Here is a 10,611-nt window from a genome sequence, read left to right as displayed (position 1 = left end):
CGATTAGGGACCAAAAGGAGACCTATGCATGGAGACAGAAGTATGACTGAGGTGCTAAATGAGTACTTTGCATCGGTCTTCACCAAAGAAGAAAATGCTGCCATAGACATAGTAAAAGAGGAGGTAGAGAAGATACTGGATGGGATAAGAATTGATAAAGACGAGGTACTAAAAAGGCTGGTTGAAATTAAAGTAGATAAGTCACCAGGATTAGATGGGATGCATTCTAGGGCGTTGAAGGAAGTGAAGGAAGAAATCGTGGAGGTACTGGCCATAATCTTCAAATCCTCTTTAGAAACATGGATGGTGCCAGAGGACTGGAGAATTGCAAATGTTGCACCCTTGTTCAAAAAAGGGTGTAAAGACAAAGGCAGCAACTATAGGCTGGTCAGTTTAACCTTGGTAGTGGGAAAGCTTTTAGAAACAATAATCAGGGACAAAATTAACAGTCACTTGGACAAGTGAGGATTAATTAAGGAAAGCCAGCACGGATTTATTAAAGGCAAATTGTGTTTAACCAACTTGATCAAGTTTTTTGATGAGGTAACAAAGGCTTGATGAAGGCAATACAGTTGACGTGGTGTACATGGATTTCCAAAAGACATTTGACTAAATGCCACATAATAGGCTTGCCAGAAAAGTTGAAGCCCATAGAATAAAAGGGACAGTGACAGCATGGATACAAAATTGGCTAAGTGACAGGAAACAGAGTAGTGAACAATGGTTGTTTTTCGGACTGGAGAAAGGTATACATTGGTGTTTCACGGGTCAGTTCTAGGACCACTGCTTTTCTTGATATATATTGATGACTTGGACATGGGTGTACAGGGCACAATTTCAAAATTTGCAGAAGACACAAAACTTGGAAGTATAGGGAACAGTAAGGAGGATAGTGAGAGGCTTCAAGGAGGATATAAACAGGTTGGTGGAATGGGCGGACACGTGGTAGATGAAATTTAACACAAAAAAGTGTGAAGTGATACATTTTGGTAGAAAGAATGAGAGGAAATATAAACTAAAGGGTACACTCCTAAAGGGGGGGGTACATAAACAGAGACACCTAGGGGTATTTGTGCACAAATTGTGGAAGGTGGCAGGGCAGGTTGAGAAAACAGTTAAAAATGCTTAGGGGATCCTGGGCTTCATGAACAGAGGTATAGAGTACAAAAGCATGGAAATTCTAAGGAACCTGTATAAAAAACTGGTTCGACCTCAACTGGTGTATTGTGCCCGATTCTGGACACCGCACTTTAGGAAGGATGTGAAGACCTTAGGAGAGGGTGCAGAGAAGATTTACGAGAATGATTCCAGGGATTAGGGACTTCAGTTACCTGGACAGAGTGGAAGATTGAGAGATTTGATAGAGGTCCTCAAAATCATGAGGTGCTGGACAGAGTAGATAGAAATTGTTCTCATTGGCAGAAGGGTCGGGAACCAGAGGACACAGATTTAAGGTGATTGGCAAAAGAACCAAAGGCGACACAAGAAAAAACTTTTTTACACAGCGAGTGGTTAGGATCTGGAATGCACTGCCTGAAAGGGTGGTGGAGGCACATTCAATCACGGCTTTCAAAGGGGAGTTGGATAAGTACCTGAAAGAAAACATTTTTCAGAGCTATGGGGAAAGGGCAGGGGAGTGAGACTAGCAGAGAGCCGTCACGGGCTCGACAGGCCTAATGGCCTTCTTCCGTGCTGTAACCATTCTATGATTGTTTGATCCAAGAAAATTTTTGGTGTGGCGTAAGTGATGGCATAAGTCACCCGCACCATAATTTCCTTGAACTGTGAAGATAGAATGATGGCGTACACCACAGGTGCATCATTCCTGTGGTGCACATTTTCAGGAAATTCCGAGCCAAGGTGCTCCTTTGGCAGTCAGAAAACTGTCCATTCTCGGACTGATCATGTTCCATTTTAATTGTCTTTGGCAATAGATGAATGCTTAAATAGATGCATGCTGGCCAGGACACAGTGAGATCTCCCTTGCTCTTCTTTGAATAGTGCCATGGGATCTTTTATGTTCACCCGAGAGAGCAGAAGGGTCCTTTGTTTGTTAATTCACTGACTTATACAAAAGGTTTTTCAGGTTTTTCTATGCACAAATGGGAAAAAAAAAGATATCAGTGGAGAATCACAGAGTGTTATTTCATAGTTAAATGTATTGCTTATGTTCAGGTACTGAAAAGCAGCTCTGATGTTAAATAAGAGAGCAAGTAATCAGAGGTATTCGCATGCTTTCCAACTATTAGTTTATCACATCAGTTGAGATGTGATAAACACCACAAGAGAAAATACTTAATGATTCAGCTGGTGGATAAGCTCATTTCAGTCTCAATCATTATCTCTATATCTGAAGACCAAAAAAGTTCCAGCATAATTTGTCCTGCCTCTGTTACTTGTGATAAGGTGAAGGAAAGTCGAGGGGAGTTCTTTCTATTCAAAGCACTTACCCATTTTATATTGGAAAAATATATCTGCACATTTGTGCAGTTTAGACCAGAATGGTTAGAAGTGGGTTTCAAGCAAACTTACTGAGCACACTGTTTGCATCCAATGTTCCTAGCTCAGCTTGTTAAGCATTGCACCAAGTGCAGATCTAGATGAGTGCAAGAATGGTGGGATTCATTAATGGTGAAAGTGGAACACTACATATATGTGAAATTTAAAGGGGTGGGAATAATTAAAGGGAAGCAAGTCTCACAAATTATGAAACCTCTGGAATTGGAAGTACGTTCAACTCAGCCAGTGGATGCAAATAATGGGCAGTACCTCTTGTGCCATCTGACCTATCTGGCACCCATCATTGGTCCTCCTCTTCTTACAAACATGTCAGGTAAGAGGATTCCCAGTGGTAATTCAATTAGTGCAGGTAATGGCGCTGGAAAAAGAACAATTAGCACAGATGTTTATAAGAACCCAAGGGGAAAAAATTAAAACAGTTAACAAATGGTGAAAGTAACACTTACCTTAACAATGCTCCGTCTTTTAAATTAACACATAGAACCCTGGATGCTTGGTTCACATAGATACAATAAATAATTGACATCTTGCAGGCTAGAATACAAAGAAATGGTGCCCACATCTATCTCAAATTTATATTAAAATTAATTTCCTGCCTGTTTTAGACAGGTGTATCCTGTACACATTTTCTCCTACCTGGAAATGTGTGTGATACATAAAGTGGGTGTAGCTCGGGGGTAATAGATCTCCACTCCCTGTACTAATTACATCCTGTAAATTGGGTAGAACCAATCAAAGTCCAGGCTTTTGTGTCTGTCTGATTGTTGGAAAGGCACATCATCTGCTGTAATTTAAGTCTCCATCTGGCAGTAATGGAAAAAGTAGGATACTGGCATAGTTTAAACTTCCCTCATTTCTAAGTATTTACAAATATATGCAGTATATATATTTTCCAGCACCATTACCTGCAGTAATGGAACACTCACTGGGAATCCTCTTATCTGACAGGTATGTAAGAAGAGGAGGACCAATAATGGGTGCCAGACAGGTCAGACTGCACAAGACATACCATCCATTATTCGCATCCGCTGGCAGAGGTGAACATACCTCAATTCTCGAGGTTTCAGAATTTGTGGCACCCACTTCCCTTTAATTACTCCCGTTCACATCTTATTTCTTTCAATTATTTGAAGATTCAGTTTCTCAATATCTATTCCACACTGAACCAATAATTACCATCTCTTATCTGTGATGATTCCAGCCTTCATCCTGCTTCATCTATGGATAGCTTGCAGTTATATAAAGCCTTTAATGTAGAAAAACATCCGAAGGCACTTCATCGTGGTGTCATCAGGAAAAAATGGATGTTGTGCCAAAGAAACAGGTATTAAGCGTGCAAGAAGAATAATGCTAGTTTTGGTATCTTGACAAATATATGCTGATGTGCCAAATGAATCCTCAACATCCTCTTGGGAATTGTCTGGGGTTTACTTCCCAGAATAAGTCTAGGAGTGAGTGGTGCACGACTCAGTTCGCTGAACGATCCTTACACTAATAGGTTTAAATTAAATTTCAATTTTAGTTCAACCCGCGATTAGGATCCCTACAAGCTACTGAGAGAATCAATGAACCCTTTCTTGATGAATCAACAAGGAAGACATCATACAACTGGTCACGCACTATAAGACTATTTATTGGTTACAAAATCACAATTTAACGTGAAAGGTGGATAAATGGACACTTAATAGATATCAATAGATGGAGTCAGAGTTATCTAGAAGTTTCAATAGTAAATCATTAATGGACAGTTACTTAACAAAATGAGTAGCTGAAGTTATGCAGGCAATTCAATGTATCACCATAAATCAGCATTAACTGATGCGCAGTGAAAAGAGTTCAAAGTTATTGCAGTTGGTGAGGTTATTTTAAAGTAAAAACCCTAGACAGCTAACCAGTTAACTGCTTTGATAGCCTGACTATTGGATAGATTATCTGCTGCTGGAACTTGTTGTGCTTCTGACTGTATTTCAGTGCACTGCTGATTTATCAGCTGCTTTGTGGGTCCGGGCCAGAAATCCACTTCAAAGTCAATTTTTCCACTGTTTCTGGACCTTATAATGACCACCAACTTTTATGGTAACATTAAGTACTAAAGAAAAACTGGTTTGCATATAAAAATTACTTGCCCTTAACCACAAATCTATATGGGGTAGACTTTCCATTTATATCGTTATTGCCCATACATGGGCGATATTTCCAGCGGTAGTGGTTGCCCCACCTTTCAGAACCGCCAGAATATCGCCTATTTTAAAAACTGCTAGTTTTGCCTTTTCAATTTGGGCCATAGTGATGTATTCAGTCGTGCAAGGCTGGCGTCCACAGCAAGGCCATTCTGCGCATGCACATTTTTTTTCCCCGTCAATTAACAGCGTAAGCATTCTCATGTCACCCTGGCCTTCCCTTCTCTTCTACTAACCTCAATTATGTTTTCTAATTGCCCAGGCGCATCGCAGGAACTTGGAGCTCCCTGGAGGGTGCCCCTTCTAGCCCAGGTCCTCCTTATAACTGGAGACAAGACCACGGAGGAAGATGATGAGCATATGGATGACTCGCAACCATGCTGCTCAACGCAAATTGACTTGGGCACACGAAGGTCAAATGTACCTGCGGCCATGTCTTCATCAACCAATGGAAGTAGTGGGGCCAAATGGCTTGCAGCAGGGCACACCAAGTGGTCCAGTACCTACGCCGACCCAGTGGAGGTTGGTTCGGCGAGATAGACATGCGCAAAGACAGGCGGATGTCAACCTGGACATAGTCTCACTGTCGAGGGCGAGCATCAACATCGGTAGAGAGCTCCTCCAGGTGATAGGTGGGTTGACCTGCAACATTGCTGCACTTTCAGCGAGTATTTCGGAGGACATGGCACAGATGGTTGCGGCAATGCGGAGAACGGTCGATTCCGTCGATGCCATGCAACAGACGATGGTCTCGGGATACGGCACTGCACCCCAAGGCGCCATACCACCTATGCTGACAGATGAAAGTCAGGAGGAAACAGTTGCTCCTGACTCTGAAGATGGTACTTCGGATACCTCTTCTCCAGATTCCCAAGGTGTGAATCTGCCACCGCCACCCCGCCCCCCTCCACCCAAAGCAGCAGCGCTCGAGGTGCCCTGCTGCAAGACAGCTTGGGGTTAAATTCAGGCAGAATAAGTGGTAAAGGGGGTGTTAAGACCAGGGGAGGTAAAGGCAGAGGGAAGCATGGCCGCAGGTAGATATTTTGCATGGTGGGGGTGGGGAAATGGGTGGTTTCGTAATATTACTTGTTATTGTTTTAAAAAAAATTGTTGCCTGCAGGAGGGGTGGTTGTTGTTGGAGTTATTGTTATGATAAATGTGTTGACTGTTGAGGGGGGTGGGCGTTTGTGTGCTGTTATTTTTTAATTGTTATTGAAAAATTGTTGTGGGAGTTAATCTTATTGTTATTAAAAATGTGTTTACTGTTGGGGTGAGGTGGGGGGTGTCATGTATGCATGTTAATGCTTGTACTGTAACACTAGACCACTGAATTTACCTTCACCCTGTATACACTATACCTGTACCACCAGAGGGTGCTGCTGCTGGAGACCCAAGGGTCACCTGTACACTGCAGGTAACCAAGTATAAAAAGGAGCTCACCTCTTGGTGTCCTCACTCTAGAAGCTGCAATAAAGGATTAAGGTCACTACAGTTCAAGTACTATACCCTTACCTCGTGGAGTCATTATTAGAGTATACCACAGGGGGAGACTGGTGTTTCTATTCTATTCTGTCTGTAATGTATCTGTTATTTGTTATTTCACGTTTAGTTTAACATTTTTTTAAAAGTTTATTTCAATTGTTACATTATTAAAGATTTTTTATTCAACTTACAATTGTTGTGCAGCATTTTTTTACAAACAGAATGTTAAACATCAATACAAGAGTTGCAAACAATGGCCAGGCCAGGCAAGGATGAAACATAACTGTAACCAACCTAACTTCAAGCAAAGCATTTATGAGCTGCTCACACAACAGTCTTGCAGTTGTGTAACTACCACGGTGGCGGGGGGAGAAGAGGGCGGGGGCGTGGGTGCATGGGTTCATCGCCAAGCTGATTGTCCTCCCAGAGATCGTCCTCCTCCTCCTCCCCTCTTTCCTGAGGTGGACTGGCAGTCCCATGTGACAATTCTTGTCCCCTCCTGATAGCTAAGTTATGCAATATGCAGCACACCACAATGAACTCAGCGACCTGCTCAGGGTGGTATTGTAGATTGCCTCCTGAGTGGTCCAGGCATCTGAAGCGCTGCTTCAGCACTCCAAATTGTCTTTTCGACGATATTGCGTGTGGCTGTGACTCGGATTGCAGCGAGGAGTGTCAGAAGCCAGGTAGCGAGGCTATATCCTTTGTCACCTAGCATCCAGCATTAGCCTTGCGGCTGACTGTTAAAAAGGTCGGAGACAGTGCTCGCACGCAAGATGTGCGCATCATGAATGCTACCTGGAAAATTTGCATTTACCACCATTATTATTTGCTTCTGGTCGCCATGAGCTGCACATTCCGTTACGGGAAACCTCTGACTCCTCTAAAGGTGCTTGTATGGCGATGTGCGTACAGTCTATTGCACCCTGAACCTTGAGGAAGTTTGCTATTCTCAAGAAATCCAAAGCCTTCTCACTGTGCCTCCCTGGTCATAGGGAAGTTTATAAAGTCCATCCTATGTGCGTAAAGGACTTCAATCACCTGTCGAATGCAGCAATGTGTGGCGTGCTGAAAGATGCAGAAAATATGGCCAGCTGAGACCTGAAAGGTGCCCGATGCGTAGAAGGAAAATACCGCAGTAACCTTAACTTCAAAGGACAGTGCGGTCCTGATTGTGCTGGTAGGCTGCACGTCTCCCTTAATGAGCTGGCATTGCTCACTGATGACTTCTTTTCAGATGCGCAGCCTTCGAATGCACGTCCTATCAGACAGGTTCAGGTATGAACGCTGTCCCTGTAAATGCGTTGGGTGCAAGGTCTTCCTCCTCCTCAGCAGTCTGCCACCTTTGATTGGGCACATAATGCTCTTCAATGAACCTTCTCCCATCTCTATTCTGCAGCATGCGAGTAGTCATCAATACTGGCTGAGAAATTACTATAAATGCCCTAATCTGTCTTCAAAATTCTTAAATTGTCCTCAACAAACACAATATAAACTCAAAATTGACCACAATGTGATTAGATAATTGTCAAGATTTTAAAACACCATTAAAATCATTCACTAATTACTTTAATGCTCCCATCAACTTGAAGCAGCCTTTTATTAACCTTGCTCCGATTTACAAAATGGCATCCATACTGCTGGGTTACGGTCAGGTGAGTGCAGCTTTTTTTTGAGCATCTTTTTGGCCGGGCAATAATTTGGGCGAAATGCCAAAAGTAGTGTTCGCTGATAATTTGGACGATATTTGGGCGGTAGTTTCCATTATAAACAGTCTTCTGGGCAGTACAGGAGTGATGACGTCAGATTTTTTTAAATAAATGAGCAGGCGGTTTAGCTCATTCCTGCCGATAATTGTATGCCGAATGTACCGCTGGCGATAAATGGGCAGTAATTTCCATTTACAATCAAATATGGGCAGTAAAGAGATTCTCAGTGGCTATATGGACGGATAAATGCAGAGTTGTTTAATTTTTTCAAAAAGAATACTAAAATCAGTGTAGGGTTGCTCTGGAATATCTGGATTGTGTCTACTCCAAGATGGACTCCAAGTAACAGGAAAAATATATCATATAATAATTCTTTAATTTATTTTCTAATAATTATATTCCAAAAAGCATGTCCAGAGCAATGATTATTTTTCAATTCTTTTGAGTAATTTTTTCTGATGAATTTTTAAATTGCATTATGATTTTTCTATGATCCTTGCAATTGTTGAAATAATGTTACTGGCATTTACAGTGCTGGAAATATGTTTCTTTGAATTTTTCAAATGACCAAAAGAACACAATAACATAGAAACATAGAAAATAGGTGCAGGAGTAGGCCATTTGGCCCTTCAAGCCTGCACCACCATTCAATATGATCATGGCTGATCATGCAACTTCAGTACTCCATTCCTACTTTCTCTCCATACCCCTTGATCCCTTTAGCCGTAAGGGCCACATCTAACTCCATTTTGAATATATCTAATGAACTGGACTCAACAACTTTCTGTGGTTGAGAATTCCACAGGTTCACAATTCTCCAAGCGAAGAAGTTTCTCCTCAGTAAGTCCGAAATGGCTTACCCCTTATCCTTAGGCTTTGACCCCTGGTTTTGGACTTCCCAAACATCGGGAACATTATACTTCCTGCATCTAATCTGTCCAATCCCATCAGAATTTTATATGTTTCTGTGAGATCCCCTCTCATTCTTCTAAATTCCAGTGAATAGAAGCCTAGCAGATCCAGTTTTTCTTCATATGTCAGTCCGGACATCCCGGGAATTAGTCTGGTGAAGCTTCGCTGCACTCCCTCAATAGCAAGAATGTCCTTCCTCAGATTAGGAGACCAAAACTGTACACAATATTCAAGGTGTGGCCTCACCAAGGCCCTGTACAACTGCAATAAGATCTCCCTGCTCCTATACTCAAATCCTCTCGCTATGAAGGACAGCATGTCATTTGCCTTCTTCACCGCCTGCTGTACCTGCACGCCAACTTTCAATGACTGATGTACCATGACACCCAGATCTCGTTGCATCCCACCTTTTCCTAATCTGTCACCATTTAGATAATATTCTGCCACCAAAGTGGATAACCTCATATTTATTTACATTTTACTGCATCTGCCATGCATTTGCCCACTCACCTAACCTGTTCAAGTCACCCTGCAGCCTCTGAGCAACCTCCTCGCAGCTCGTACTGCCACCCAACTTAGTGTCATCTGCAAACTTCGAGGTATTACATTAAATTCCTTCATCTAAATCATTAATGTATATTGTAAATAGCTGGGGTCCCAGCACTGAACCTTGCGGTACCTTACTAGTCACTGCCTGCCATTCTGAAAAGGACCCGTTTATTCCTACTCTTTGCTTCCTGTCTGCCAACCAGTTCTCTATCCATGCCAACACATTACCCCAATACCATGTACTTTAATTTTGCACACTAATCTCCTGTGTGGGACCTTGTCAAAAGCCTTTTGAAAGTCCAAATACACCACATCCACTGGTTCTCCCTTGTCCACTCTACGAGTTACATCCTCAAAATATTCTAAAAGATTTGTCAAGCATGAATTCCTTTTCATAAATCCATGCTGACTTGAATTGATCCGGTCACTGCTTTCCAAATGTGTTGCTATTACATCTTTAATAATTGATTCCAACATTTTCCCCACTACTAATGTCAGGCTAACCGGTCGATAATTCCGTTTTCTCTCTCCCTCCTTTTTTAAAAAGCGGGGTTACATTAACTACTCTCCAATCCATAGGAACTGATCCAGAGTCGATAGAATGTTGGAAAATGACCACCAATGTATCCACTATTTCTAGTGCCACTTCCTTAAGTACTCTGGGATGCAGACTATCAGGCCCCGGGGATTTATCGGCCTTCAATCATCAATTTCCCTGACACAATTTCCTGACTAATAAGGATTTCCTCCAGTTCCTTCTTCTCGCTAGACCCTCAGTCCCCGAGTATCGGAACAGGAGTAGGCCCTCGAGCCTGCTCCGCCATTCAATAAGATCATGGCTGATCTGATCATGGGCTCAGCTCCAGTTCCCCACTTGCTCCCCATAACCCCTTATCATTTAAGAAACTGTCTATTTCTGTCTTAAATTTATTCAATGTCCCAGCTTCCACAGCTCTCTGAGGCAGCGAATTCCACAGATTTACAACCCTCAAAGAAGAAATTTCTCCTCATCTCTATTTTAAATGGGCGGCTCCTTATTTTGAGATCATGCCCTCTAGTTCTGGTCTCCCCCATCAATGGAAACATCCTCTTCTGCATCCACCTTGTCAAGCCACCTCATAATCTTATACGTTTCGATAAGATCACCTCTCATTCTTCTGAATTCCAATGAGTAGAGGACCAACCTACTCAACCTGTCCTCATAAGGCAACCCCCTCATCCCCAGAATCAACCCAGTGAACCTTCTCTGAACTGCCTCC

The sequence above is a fragment of the Pristiophorus japonicus genome, chromosome 4 (assembly GCF_044704955.1).
Source record: "Pristiophorus japonicus isolate sPriJap1 chromosome 4, sPriJap1.hap1, whole genome shotgun sequence".
In the NCBI taxonomy this organism is placed as follows: Eukaryota; Metazoa; Chordata; class Chondrichthyes; family Pristiophoridae; genus Pristiophorus; species Pristiophorus japonicus.
The sequence above is the reverse complement of the archived record's forward strand: the minus strand, read 5'-3'. Positions refer to the sequence as shown.